The sequence below is a fragment of the Canis aureus genome, chromosome 17, assembly GCF_053574225.1.
Source record: "Canis aureus isolate CA01 chromosome 17, VMU_Caureus_v.1.0, whole genome shotgun sequence".
Lineage (NCBI taxonomy): Eukaryota > Metazoa > Chordata > Mammalia > Carnivora > Canidae > Canis > Canis aureus.
The window spans coordinates 36,858,895-36,874,594 of NC_135627.1; the positions used below are offsets into that span (position 1 = coordinate 36,858,895).

Here is a 15,700-nt window from a genome sequence, read left to right on the forward strand (position 1 = left end):
ACTTGATAATGAAATATTCACACTGAATCTTTTGCTGTCTTCCTCTTGGCAGCAGATGACAAAGAAGGGAAGGCTAAACAGTTTTATAATAAGTGTCTCTGCAAAGAAAGTTCAGAAAGCCTTGCCATGTGACCACAAGAAACTTTATCTTGAGACAATAGAAACATCTCCATTGCCAGTACTATAACAGCAGCTATACTACCCATGAGCTTTACCTTAATGGCACAAAAGGGAAGAAGCTATGTCTTGTCTTCTTCTCTGACTTCTCCTTATATTTTACCAGATGACTTGAAAGTACCACAGGCCTATTTTTTCATAGAGAAAAAAAGGGCTCCTTTTTCACTCCTTCTTGTCCTAGTAGATATAAAATATTTACATGTAATCATTCTCCCTAACAACAGCCTTTGACTTTTAAATAGATTTCTTATCAGGTGTATTTTCAGCTGTAAAATGAAATTTGTATTAGTTATAGAGCCCCTGAAAGACACAATTTAAAAATATTCTCTGAATGTAAATTTTCTTTTACTTTCCCCACATAGATACATCTATTTGAAATCTTAACTAAAGTTCAAGACTCTTTTGTATGTGTCCTCACTCATACTCTTTGCTTCATACCAAATTTTTCTCTAGGTATGATAAATATTTTAATTCATCTTCAAAAAACTCCAGAAAAATATCTTTATAATATCACAACTAAAATATGTATGGTCTATAAATATTGATAATTTTATATAGCATGTGTTTCTGTAAGTTAATAGTATTTGCCTTCAAATATATCAGCCTCCACAGTTGCATGTTACAATAGAAAAAAAAAACTGGATTTGGCATTAGAAAACCCTAGTTTTAGAGTAAACTGCTTTGTGTAGGAAAATCTCACCATTGCTACTTAAATTGCTTTTTATCTCATTTTGTCATTATAATATGATGGGATGTGGCAAAAAATACATCATATCTAACGTACTCTAGTCTTGCCACCACAAAAGAAAACAGTGGATCCTTACCTATAATTGATTCAGCTTGATTCCCACTATAGCAGCATGAATTAGGCTGCACTTGGACTACTTAAGATATGAAGTAAGCTCTAATTTGAACACTCAAGGTATATTCTGAGCCAGATGTACCCCAAGGAAAACACTAAATGTTCCTTCACTTAATGAAAACTCTTTTAAATCAGTTGTTCATTTCCAGACAATATGCCAGCTTCCTGAGATACAAAGAGACACATAAAACTCCTTTTTTTTCAGAGTAAAAAACTAGTAATAAACATTAACAGATAAGTAATTTAGAAATTTAACTTGTGCTGTACTAAATATGTATTAAAAGATATTTTTAGAAGTACAGGAAAGGAAGGCTTCAAAAAGGTCTTAATAAAGTTCAGATAGGCATCAGCATGTACAGTTGTCAATTAGAAAAAAAAAAAAAAAAAGAGCAAGTGAGTTAACATGGCTATGCCTGAGTGAAAAGTCAGGTAATCTGGCTGAGGCTATAGAGCAGAGTCACACAACAAGGGGCTTTCTAAATCATATTAAAGACTTTGGATTTTGTGTATGGTGACTATGAATGAACCTAGCAGATGAGATTCAAACTTTAGAAAATTTCTTTATTACAATGTATGAGATGGACGAAAGAGAAGATGGGAGAAGCTAGAAGTGCAGAGCCCCATTAAAAGGCTCAAACAACAGTCCCAGTAAGGAACTATTACTAAAAAAATGGGGGGGGGGCAGAAGGAAGGAAAGCATTTAGGAAATAAAATGCCTCAACCACCAATTAATTGAGGTTTAATTGTAAGGGAGATAAGAAGATCTGTAGTTCTGGACTGACAAATGGATGGACTTCTTTGCTGTGCTACAAAGTGGACAGTGGAGGAAGCTAGAGGGGAGAGTATAATTGGAGTCCAGTAAGTAGCTAACATAAATACTTTAATTTTTGTTTTAGTACTTGTGCAGTAGTTGTTATGGGGTAAAACAATGACATAGAGAAGCTAAAATTTAGGAAAATGTAGTTAAAGGATATGTAGAGACTAAAGATGTCACATGAAGACTAGATCTGGATAATGACAGCTATTTGAATATGTGGCCATGAGAATGAGTTAGTGACTTGAGTTAAAGGCGTGGAATTCAAGGGACGGGCAGCAGGAGTTACATTGTTTGGTAAGTCATCTATAGAAGATTGAATATGCTCAGGAATATAGTTGAATTTGAGGGTTGTCAATGTCTTCAGTAATTAGAAGGCATAAAAACAGAAATCTGAGAAATTTTAATACAAATGAGTCACTTGAGTCTTCAAAATAGAAAGGACTTTGTTGCTTGAGGATGAAAGTTTCATAGGTGCACAAATGCAGGTGTTATAGCTCCAGGTGCCATAGCTGTGAGGAATATGAATAACCTCCCAATGAGAGGGGTGCAAGAGAAGCAAAGTGATGTAAAAAACACTTTTGAAAGGAATACTTCAATTTTCAGACTGTAAATCTCAAAAAAATAAGCTGAGGCAAAATTCACATCTTAATGTGTAAAGGACTATGAAAGAACAGAATGAGTAGTGAAGCTTGTATTTTGTGCAATGGTCAAGGATGGTAAGGGCTAGGAGCATTAATGAGATTAATTGGATATTCTTCTATATAAACCAATGGTGAAAAGTTGGTAGATTTGAGTCGATTCTTCAAGTACTTTCAGAGGGGTTATGATTAGTTATATGTCTCATCAAGCATTTGAGAGATTTTTTTCACAAGTAAGAAAGAGAGAGTGGGGTTGAGTGCTGTCATTATGAACAGTCCCAGGGCAGTCCCCCCTCATGTCATCTGTGGGGCCCAAGAAAAATGAAAATTATTAAATATTAATCATTTAAAAATTATCAATTGTCATTAAAAATTACTAGGAATTTAAAGACCAAGACAGTAAAGCATAAAACCAAGGACCTTTCTGAACCTACGTCCCTTTATGACTATGCAGGTCCACATTCATGAAGCTAGCCTTGAATAGGACTGTGACCACAGAACATAAAAAGTTAGGGACGCCTGGGTGGTGCAGTCAATAAGTGACTGACTCTTGGTTTTGGCTCAGATGATGATCTCAGGGTGTTGAGATCAAGACCCTGTCTAGCTCTACACTCATCATACCGTCAGCTTGGGACTCTCCCTCTCCCTCTGCCCTTCCTGTTCATGCTCTCTAAAAATCAATAAATAAATCTTATAAAAAAGAATGTAAAAAAGTTGACATAATTCGTAAAGCAACCTCATTTACACAACACTAGGACTAAGATGCATTTTGGAAAGTCAAGAAATAGAAAATCACTTCCAGAGTAAACAGCTACATCTTCAGTGAGTTTCATCAAAATTTATAAATGATCATATATCATTACCAAGCTCACAAAATGCTTACTAAAATATGCTTTTTAAATTTATTAATTTGAGCTGGTAAATAACTTCCCCAAACAATATAATACTTCTAAAATATCTAACAAAGGAAGGCTATTGGAATCAAGAAGCCCATATCAAAAGCTTCAGCTTCAGGGAGCTTAAAAATATGTGTAGTCAGCGCCACTTCAAAATAGTTTTTCAGTATTGACACACATGCCTATAATTTCCTCTGTTGAGGTTGACATATTAATAAAAATGATTCCTACACGAATTCTTTAGAAAAAAAGAATTTATGAGTAGCTTTGTATTTCATTCAGCTTTACCCGATTGTACACTAGCTTGGAGAATTGCACTGGTCCAGGAGTTAGTCAAGGAGAAGTAGACCAAAGTGAGCTAATGCAGTATCATCAACCTCTATACAAGGACTTCAAAGTAACATATTCAGAAGAATCGTGATTGCCACAATCTCAGGAAGCATCCATCTTATCATTTCTTATTGACCACAATTATATCATGAAGTCAAGTAGAACTTTCTTATTAAAAAGTATTATGTTAAAAAATAAACAAAATGTAAAGCATTACATTTTATTTAAATGTTCAGATAAATTTGACTGAAGGTATAAAAGTAAATTGTCAATTGTTCTGGACCTTGCTTTCTTCAGACAGAGAAACTGGAAGTTAAAAATTGGAAGAAAGGAGGACACACTTGAAATTACAAATGCAGGATTCCTTAAAATAATTATAGAAGCTTTATGATGGAGGTTAATCTCTCTAGCAAATATATCTAAAATAGAAATTATGTCAGGATACTCATTTCTATTAAGTAAATGGCTTAAATTCATGAGGTTATAATACATGGGGTTAGAAATAATCAGGAATATTTCATTGCCTGATAAGAATGTAATTTACTGTAGTGTGGGGACATGGAGGGAGCAATGGGACAATATCTATTGGTATGAATGCACTTACAAGTCCTGTAACTCAGGAACACAAATTTTGAGAACATACCCTTCAGAAATAAAAATACTGACATTAAGGAACACTCATGCTGCATGCTTGCTCATCAATAGAAGAATGAAAAAAATAATTTTATATTCATCAGGCAAAACACATGATATAAAATATATGATATGAAATATATTTTGTAAATCTAAGAGGTAGGAAACGAATAAACAAATGTAGAGTGTCTCAGGTAAGACTAGTGTTCAATACATAACGCAATTTGAGATATGTGTGTAAAAATAATGGGTGATATATGATTACATTATACTAAAAATCAAAACCAAAAATCTCCACTGCATGTTTATATGTGTAAATTCCCTTGTAAGAGCAGTGAATAGTAAAGTCAAACACCACATTTTTACATTTGTTAAATTAAAATTATCAGATTGTTTTCTATGTTCTAGATATGTTACATTGAACTTTATTAAAAGCTAAGAAAATTTTGCAAAAAAATATTAATTTATAAAATATTGACTTTGAGAATGATGCATATAATCAGCATCAAACATTGGTAAATGCCTATTGGAGGTGTTCAAAAAGAGTAATATTGCCATCTATTGGTCATTTATTCACATAGAAGATACGTGGTCCCTTGAAAATAATGATGAGAGGTGATCAAGCAGTTGTAACTGTAAAATATAGAAGATAAATAAGGATGTCAAAATATCCTAAGATACTAATGAATTACTAAGAAATATTTTCTCCTTATTCTTTACATTCAGTTTTCACAACACTATTAAGGTAATTGTGGCCTTGTAAAATGAGTTTGATTTTTTTTTTTAAGATTTTTTATTTATTTATTCATGAGAGAGAGAGACAGGCGCAGAGACACATGAAGCAGGCTCCATGCAGGACCAGGCTGCCCTCTCTTTGATTGTTTTTTTTTTTTTTTTTAAGTTTCTTTACCTTTGCTGAATTTCTCCTTTTGCTCATGCATTGTTCTCCTAATTTCATTTAGTTGTCTAGTGTTCTTGTAGTTTACTGAACTCCTTTAAGAGGATTAGTCTGAATTATTTGTTGTCAGACAGTTCACAGATCTCCATTTCTTTAGGACCAGTTATTGGAACTTTATTAGTTTTCTTTGATGCTGTTGTGTTCAACCGGTTTCTTTGTGATCCTTATATCCTTGCGTTGGCATCTGCATTTGAGTAACTGATCACTTCCACACTTTTCAGGTTCACTTTTGAAGAAAAGACTTTGACCAGTCTGATCAGCTTGACATATTAGATAGATCAGCAGGTACTTCAGGCAGGCAGGGCTTACTATCAAGTTCCTTGTTGGGTGAGGCCTCTGCCCATGTTCTGAGGTTTCTAGTAGGGAGGGGGTGATGGCCACTGGCTGAGATCCCTGATTGTGTTAGTCTGCTGGTTGGGTTCTTATTCAAGTGGAGCTGCTGGGTAATCTCCTTGGTTGGGTAGAGCTCCTAATATGCTCTGTGGTCAGGTGGGGCCCGCTAGCTGGGCTCTGCAATTATCTATGGGCAATTGGAGCCACAGGCTGTGTTCTCTAGCAGGGCAATGCTACTAGTGAGACTGTGGCTGCACAGGACTACAGGTTGGTTTGATGGGACTCAGGCTGTACTCCTTAACCAGATGGTACCCCTGGCTATGCCACAAAATTAGATAGGGCCACAGGCTGGGCTTCACAATTAGGTAGACCCTTGGCTATGCTCTGCTGTTGTACAAGGTTGTTGTCTGGACTCTATGGTTGACCAGTGCCCTCAACTATATCCTGCAGTGCAGTGGGGCTGCAGACTGTGCTCCATGTTTGAGCAAGATCTTGTTCAGGCTCTTGGTTGGGTGGGACTGCATGCTGTGCTCCATGATCTAGGGGGACACTATCTGTGCAAGGCCTGCTTGGACAAGGCCATAGGCTGTGTTTAATAATTGGGCTGGGCCATAGGCTGGGCTCTGCTGTTGGGTGGGGTTGTAGGCTGGGCAGTACTGGAGGATGGGCTCCCAGGCTGCCCAAGGCCACCGTTCAGACTTCCAGGTTATACAGGGCCAGAAGTTATGCTCAAGAGCCAGGGAGGCCTACTGGCTTGGTTCCTTGCCAGAACAGGTCTGTAGGATGGGCTCCAGGCCTGTCTGGGTTGTATGACTAGGCTTCCTGGTGGAGTGGGACTAGAGGCCATGCTCAGCAGTTGGATGGGGCTACAAAGTTGTTCTCCTACTGTGGCTATCGTATGTGTTTAGTAGTTAGGTGGAGCTTTGAAAATGCTTCTCTGTCCAGTGGGGGCTCAGAGTAGGCTTCACTGACAGTATAGCCTGTTGTCAGAATGGCCAGCTGACCTCCCTGGCCAGATGGAACCACTGGCTCAGCTCTGTGGATGGGCAGAACCACCAGTTAGGATCTCTGTTTGGGTGCTGCTATTAAGCAAGAACTCAGTTTGCCAAGATCTGAGCACTGGTTGCTATTAGCCCCACCCCTCTTCTCTCTCTCTTTTTAAAGATTTTATTTATTTATTCATGAGAGACACACACACACACACAGAGGCAGAGACACAGGCAGAGGGAGAAGCAGGCTCCATGCAGGGAGCATGACATGGGACTCGATTCTGGGTCTCCAGGATCAGGCCCTGGGCTGAAGGTGGTGCTAAACTGCTAAGCCACCCGGGCTGTCCTACCCCTCTTCTCTGTCTTTGTCTGATCCCTAGCAATTGAGCTACCACAGATTTCCGTCATAAACCCTGGGCAGTGAGACCTGGATGTACACATGGAGCTCACTTTTCCTATGAGAAACTCTGGGGTAACCCTCTTGGTGAGATGCTATGCAACCATGGGGCAGGCGGGATGACGTTAAAGTGAAATTAATGAGGTCCTTCTCAATCTTTGTGGTCCAGGAGGAGGATACACCCTCAACTCCAGGTTCTAGGATATTCACAGCGGTGTCTTGTCTGTGGAGAGTTGCTAGTTGGTCTTCTTGTGAGAGGGACTGATGTCGGGAGCACCCTATGTCAACATTTTCATAACGTCACTCCTCAACTTTTTGAATATTCTTGAAATTTACTTAATTTTCCCCCAAATCTATTAAAGAGAATTAAGAATGTCTACTTCCTAAAATACAATAATTTCAATTACTTAAATTATATAGAAGTATAATGTATATATACTTTCAACTATAATGTTGAAAGATACTACCTATAATTCAAATGAAGTTTTGTATTTGAAAAAGACCACACATTCAAATCATGCAAGGCAAATATATGGAGTAATGATTAGAAGGAAAAAACATTAACCTGCTAATCATAGATCTGTGTCTTGCTGAATTACATGAGGTTCCAACTCTGCCTTTACCTACCTCACATGTAGATTTGTTGAGTGAATTATAGCAGAGTATCTGAGAGCACTTGGTGACTGACACATTACACATAACAGTTGAGCAAAGTTGGAAGTATGGTCTATATACCAGAGCTAATGAAGCTAGAGTGAAAATTCTTGCACACATGTCACTTTTTCCCATCAGACCAGAATGTTTCTAGGCTTTATTATTGCCATGTGTAATTTGCTAGATAATTTTAATACAGAAATGCAACAATAAATCAGGTAACCTTGCAACCAGTGTTACGTATTAACTTGACAATGTTTTCCACAATGGTCCATTGGCTATTATAAAGAAAATAAATAAAGAAAAAGATATCGGAAAACAAAACGAACAACAAGCAAACACTGGGCTGTCTTTAATTCTCTGGAAGTTTCTCTGAGTTTCTGAAATACCATATCAGGACAACTTTTCAGAGTCTTTATAAAAGCAACATGCTTCAATTCTAACTCTAGGTATATTTTTCAGAAGATCATCTTGCCCTGAAGCTAGTAATTACAACTAGAGTGTTCTTATTTAGCTATTCTTGCCTTAATAGTTCACATTAAGATTTGTGCTCAGTCAGACTAGATAATCTGGCAACTGATTCTCCTCTTTATTCCACTTCCTTCAGAAGAAACTGTATATTGATTAATCTACTGCTAATCATATCCCTCTCCTACCTGGAATGTGGGATTAAGTTTAAAATACAGAGCAAAGAACTTTTCCACTGCTTTGAGGTTTCCTTCTGTTGTTTTTTGTTTTTAAGTCTATTTTTACCACAGCAAATGCTTTTCAGAACTCTAACAATTGGAGGATTTATTTTGTTATGTACAAACCCTTGTTACTTCCCCAAATGGAGTTGTTCTGAAAGGTCATTTTGAATTTTCTCCATAGGACACTGTTGGAAAATTCTCAAAGGTCCAATAATTTATGTTAATTGCATTAGAATTGAATTATCTTATTAGGAATGCTGCTGAAATTCTAATTTGAGGATTACGAAAAAACATTTTTCACCCAATAACTCACATAGCATTGGAGTCAGGGACTCACTTTACACAACATGAGAAACAGGGTCTAATCTAGCTCCGAATCGCTATTGGTCTGCTGTGACCTGTGGAATCTAGATCATACTCTTCCAGAAGCCTTCCATTGATTCTTTCCCCCCCTTATCTTGCTACTGTCTTTTAATTAGAAGATTTCACTCATTTTTAACCTATAATAAGAGATAACAAGCCATGTTTTAATTACCCTCTTTCAAACCTATCTTAAAATAATCACAAAATAGTATTGTATTTTTAAGGGCTATTACTGCTGGCAACAAAAAGAAGAGAGAGAGAAATGACATAAAAAGAAAGTTACAAATCAGTACAATGTTTCAAAAAGTCCTAACCATATTCTTGATAGAGCCAACTTCATGGGCATGCAAACTGTCATTGTCCTCAGAGCCCCATGCTTAGGAGAGTCCCATATTTGTTTTAAGGTTCTACTGTCTCCCTCTTAAAACTCGTAATAATGTTGAATGGCTTCCTGCACTTGTGTTTTTCACTGAGTCTCACAATTATTTCATCAATTCTTGACAATCCTGAGAATATAGGTAGAACAAGTCTTTCCAGTTCCCCAGTCTTAAATATCTTTAACTTTCCTCTTCATAATTCTGCCAATCGTTGCAAATTTTTTATTTTGAAATCATTGCAATAAGTTCCTCATAAAGAGCCCCAAAGTCCTAGGACTATCCCAAACTTCACTTAGATATTATAACTGAAGAGATCAACTGAAGCAATACTTACTTTTGGAAAAGTAATTAGGCTTTTTATTTAAAGGTTATTTATTTATTTATTCATGAGAGACACACACAGAGAGAGAGAGAGAGAGAGAGAGGCAGAGACACAGGCAGACGGAGAAGCAGGCTCCATGCAGGGAGCATGACATGGTACTCAATTCCAGGTCTCCAGGATTGTCCCCTGGGCCGAAGTCAGTGCTAAACCGCTGAGCCATCCAGGCTGCCCGAGTAATTAGGCTTTTAATCATTCTTAGGGTTGCATATATCAACACTATCTTCAGAGTCCTTGAAATCGTAGCTTGGAAAGTAAGATGTCTAGGTGTAGACAGAAGGGAAAGACTATTTTTAGTCGCAGTAGGGACAAGGTAGAGGACATAAGATTTATTCAATTCCTTTCCCATTTCTCCTGCTATCAGTTCTTTTGGTTAGCTCAGCATTTAAGTGAATTGAGAGACAAGAATAATTGTTCATTTTGTATATTTGGAGTAGTATGCGAGGAAAACTAGACAGGCAGGTAGAAATAAGTTTGGCAGCTATCTGTGCCAATGAAGATGACAGAGGAAGGAATGATGGAGATCAAAAGGATGTCCTAAACTCACCTAAGTAGCTAAGGAAGACATTCAAGTTACCGTGGAAAACTGGCAGCCAAAAAAGTCAAAGTACACTCAGAAGGAGTTAGGCTCTTTCTACTTTAGTTGGATAACTTAAATGTTGTGTCTCACAGCTTCATTCTAAACTTTTAAAAACACAATCTACCCAACAGTTTTCTGACATGTCAGAATGTGAATTTTCTATTTTATTCTACATGAGTCTAATAATTTTACCAGGTGAACTTTTGCCTTTATTCCAAGCAGTCCCATTTTCCCAAATTCAATCCAGTCAGCAATGAGTGAGTCGATATACTCTTATATCAAAAAGTTATAGAGGATTGCATTATATTTCTTTAACATAAATCTTAGACAAGTTTCTAGATGCTCTGTGATGACCTCTCTGCTTTGTATAAGAGGGCTCATTTCCACGTAATATCTTGTTTAAAGAATCCAATTTTCTCATGTTAGAAAGAACTGCTGGTAATTTAAAATGAAATTAGTTCTCATGATTGGTAAAATTAAACATAGCCTTTTACCATTTTAGTAAAATATGTAATCTGCAATAAGATATGCATATTATCCTCAAATGTCATTATATTAATTCTTCTTATTTAGTTATTTAAGCATATTAACTAATCTTATATACATATGATGTTAATAAAATATATATGCCAGTTCATTGTATGAACTGCAGTTCTAATTTTCACATAGGTTTTATAACTTAGACTTCATACTCCACCCTTTAATCCCCCAAGGATAAATCAATCAATTTGTGGGAAAGCTGTTTGAGTATGATATAATTGGTTCAAAATGCCATGAGAAAAAAAAAGAGTCATAAAAAAACTCTGTCAAAGCAAACTGATGTCAAATACAAAGTTAAATTTGAAAATAAAGAAAATTATTCAAAAATCTAACAAATTAAGTAAAACCTCCCCCCACACACTTTCTGTGTCAAACATTTCTATGAATTATTTTTCTTTTTTACAATGGGGCTGGATATTTCAGGATCCCAAGAGAAAAAGTTGAAAAAAAAAAGATATTGCTGCTCTTTAAAGAATATTTTTTGATAATAGTGTCTAGAAATACTTAGATTTTCCCCCCATATTCCTTTATCTATCTGAAGGTAAGAATCTCTGGTTATTTGAATGATCCAAGGCTTCAGTACTACTCCACTTTATTTGGTCTTTGGAGGTATTGTGGTAGAGGATGTATGCACTCTTGTGGACCTCAGTAACAAAACCACTATCCGCCACATAGTCAAGGAGAGCATTCATAATTAGCATAAGAATATGAGCATAGCTAAGATGTCAATAAGCCGTTCTGGTCAAAAAGTTCAAGACAAAACAATGTATTAGCAGCAGCGAGCTAGGTTTCAGGAGATGGATTACAGCACTGCCATGGAGCAGTGACTCTTCTGTACTTCCCATTTCCTCCCTTTTTGAGCAGGAATATGTATAGCTATTTTCCTATGCTTGTTCCATTGTCATATATAGGGACTATTTAGGGTAGATAATTTGTCTCTACAATCACAGGTCCACAAATGAAGAATACTGCAGTACTATCTGTACTTAATGAATGACACACAGGGGGTCTAATCTGCACATGGACTTGATTTAAACAATAGGATTTGGAGCCTTTGAGTTGACATTATAACAGGATGAGACTCTTGGGAGAAGAGTAAGTGTACTTTGTGTGTGGGAGGAATATGTATCATTAGGGTTAGAGGGTAGATTGTCACAGATATAGGAAATGGTCATCATGTCCATATCCTGTATAATCTCTTTGCTTAAATGTGAATGGGGCATGTAACTTGCTTCTAACAGAATATGGCAAAAATCATGATATTTAACTCCCATGGTTCAGTTACATTATATTGCAGAGGAAATGGGATGATAGATATAGATAGGTATAGATGAAGACAGGTACAAATATAGATATAGAACATAGAGATAGAAACAAATATAGATATAGACAGAGAAAGATATAGATATGACTATACTCTGCAACAATACAGTATGGATTCCCTTTCCTTGCGGGCTTAGAGGAAATCTTATGTCATGTTGTGAGGGAACCTACGGAGAGATCCACATGGCATGGATCTGCTGAAAGAACTAAACAGCAAGGAACTGAATTTGGTCAATCAGCAGAATAAGCCTGGAGGCAGATTCTTCTCCAGTTGAGCCTCCACATGAAAAAGCAGACCAAATAACACTTTGACTGCAGCCTCATAAGTCCTCCATCTTGACCTAACAAAATCAGGAGGTAATAAATACATATGGTTTTAAGCTGTAAATTTGTGGTGATGTGTTATATAGCAATAGAAAATGAGTACACCAACTGTGCCAATTACCCAGAACTGAAGCATTCCCCGTAATATGGGATTTTCCATTTTAAATCTGAGACATCCCTGGAAAAACAGGAACAAATCGGTTATTCTAAACCTCTTAAACCTCCTTCACTTTTTTGTTGGCTCTGATGTGAATTTTATAAGATACTAGGTATATTTTTTAGGATGTTTACATAACTAATCTTTTTATGATATGTACTTTGCAATATTTCTGGAAAAGGGAGTCCCTGGATTGAATTAAAAGAACATAGACATACAACATCCTTAAGAAAAATATTAAAGGAGACAATGATCTTTCAAAGTTGTTGAATTTATCAGTTGAACAAATCATGGTTGAACAAAATTAGTTTAAATGCAGTTGTATTTCTATATACTAGTAGCAGTCTGAAACTGAAATTTAGAAACAATACAATTTACAATGATATAAAAATCATCAAGCACCTAGGAATACATCTAATGAAAGATATGCAAGTTATCTGCAATGAAACATACAGAATATTTTTGAGAGAAGTTCAATAAAATCTAAAGAAATCAAGAGACATACCCTTCTTATAGATTGGAAGATTTACTATTGTTAGTACGTCCATTCTACTAAAATTTATCTGTAGATTTAATGCAATTGGAATCCAAACCCCAGATACTTTTGCTGACAAAATTGAGAAGCTGATTTTAAAATCTGTACAGAAGTGCAAAAGATATAGAATAACCACAATAATTTTGAAAAAGAAGAGTTTCAGGACCTACACTTCCTGATTTCAAGACTTATTGTAAAACTAGGGTAAATCAAGACAGTATGGTGTACAAAAGAGAGATCATAGAATAGAGAATCAAGACATAGACTGCCACACATTTATGTTTGATCAATAGCCAATACAATTTCTGAGTTAATTCAATGAGGAAAGAAAGGAGTTGTTTTATTGTTTCTTTGTTTGTTTTGTTGTTTTAAACAAAATATGCTTAGAATAACCAAAAATTTGTACTGGGCAAACCAAACCTCAACTTCTACCCTCAACTTCTATATTTGCCACACAAAATTTAACTTTACATGGATCACAGACCTATATGCAAAAGCTAGAACCATAAATCTTCTAGAAGAATGTGTATGAAATATTCTTTTAACATAAATGCACGCACATATACTTTAGACAGGAATCAAAAAGCATTGAACACGAGAGAAGAAAAGTGATAAATTGAAATTAATTAAAAGCTAAAATGTCTGCTAATCAAGTCACTTAGAAAAAGAATATATAAGCCACAGGAGTGGGAAAAATCATTCGTCAAGGAACTATTTTTGGGTAATAAAAATATTCTATATTTTATACTGGGGTATGAGTTACACTGCTATATATAATTGTCAAAAGAAACAAAATTACAAGTGGGTGATAGAATATTAAGGCACAAAATTCAAAAGTAAGAAGATAGAATATTTAAGTAAATGAAATGTAAAACTTTTAATGGCCATAACTGTCCAACTAAAAGACAACTTAAAACAATCATCTGTAAAAGTCATTTTAGATGCTGATAACTGTAGAAAAATGAGCATGTAATATATGTGCATATGATAATGGGCAAATTAAAATGCTGATCAAATATAAGAGTTTTGCTCAAACTTGGTAATAATTGATGAAAACAAGAAATCTCATTCACAACATCAACCTGGCAAAAAACTTAAAGAACTGACATGCAGATTGAGGTTGGAATTTTAAAACAGGTAACAGGGATGCCTGGGTAGCTCAGCAGTTGAGTCTCTGCCTTTAACTCAGGGCATGATTCTGGAGTCCCAGGATCAAGTCCTGCATCGGGTTTCCTGCATGGAGCCTGCTTCTCCCTCTGCCTATGTCTCTGCCTCTCTCTCTGTGTCTCTCATGAATAAATAGATAAAATATTTTTAAAAAAATAAAACAGGTAACAAAAGGTACTCTAATGTTTTTGTCAGAATTTTTAAATGTTACATTAGGGGAACATTCTGAAGACAGCTATAAATATTAGCAGTTAAGGGGACTCCTGGATGGCTCAGTCCATTAAGCATTCAACTCTTTTTTTTTTTTTTAAGATTTTATTTATTCATGAGAGACCCACAGAGAGAGAGGCAGAGACACAGGCAGAGGGAGAAGCAGGCTCCATGCAGGGAGCATGACATGGAACTCCATCCCGGGTCCCCAGGATCACACACCAGGCCCATGGCGGCACTAAACCGCTAAGCCACTGGGGCTGTCCCAGCATTCAACTCTTGATTTTGGCTCAGGTCATGATCTCAAGGCCCTGCGATTAAACTCTAAATCCAATTCCAGCTCCATGCTCAGCAGGGAGTCTGCTTAAGGATTCTCTTGCTCCCTCTGCTGCACCCCTACTCATGCCATCTCTCTCTAAAAAATAAATCTTTAAAAAATATATTATCATTACAGTTATTCTTTAACTGAGAGTTTCTCAACCTTGACTCAAATGACAATCTGGTGAGATCATTGTGGTAGAATCTGTCCTATGCATTGTGGAATATTCTGAACTTCCCTGACCCTCCCCAGTGTGACAGCCTAAAAATATCTCTGGACATTGCTCACTGTCCTTTGGGGGACTATGTCACCCCTAGTTAGAAACACAGTTTTCAATATACTCTATGTTAACTAACTAGAATTTAAATAAAAATTTAAAAAAATTTACCAGTTTTAAGCTAACTCTCAAAATATTTTTGTTGCACTGGTATAATAGCAGTTTGGTAAAAAATGTGAAAGACAATCAAAAGTATAAATGACACAACCACAGCATGAATAGGACGCAGGCATTAAAATATTGAATAAACATTATAATGTACTGATTGATTAGAGGGAGGTCCATAAGGTACTACTGAGCAGAAAGAAAAGAGAAAACCAAGCTGGAAAATAAGATCATTGTAAAACATAAAGAGCACATATGATTTTCACAGGACTCTATCCATGCATTTGAATTAAAATGCATCAATATGTATGTGTACATAACAAAAATAAATAAGATGATTGAACATTAGAAAACTAAATAGTAACATGATTGTGGATAGCCAATATATCAGTCTGTCAGCACATTTATAAAACTAATATGAGCAGATGTTCTAGTAAGGAGAGGAGATATAGCAAAGGGAAGAGGCAATATTAACCTCTAGCTTTACCTGGTAGATACAGAATGACTTTGTTTTAAAAATATATCGTAAATGATTTAATTTTAAAGCTTTTTCCTCCAATTATCATACTTCTTTCTACATTTATGATTTCCTTTCGGGAAGTATAAATGATCCTGTGGTCACTTAACGGCTGCACCCTCTGAGCCCTTGCCAAATGTTGACAGGTGTCTGA

At 36.1% G+C, this 15,700-nt stretch overlaps 1 protein-coding gene and 1 long non-coding RNA gene across 2 annotated transcripts in view; one reads left to right on the forward strand and one right to left on the reverse strand.

Annotated features, from left to right (window-relative positions):
- Positions 1-15,700, forward strand: part of KLHL1 (kelch like family member 1) — a 362,820-nt gene that overhangs the window by 13,170 nt on the left and 333,950 nt on the right. The window lies entirely within an intron of this gene.
- The window catches only part of LOC144287919 (uncharacterized), a 133,017-nt gene that overhangs the window by 7,213 nt on the left and 110,104 nt on the right, over positions 1-15,700 (reverse strand). The gene's annotated exons all lie outside the window — the stretch shown is intronic.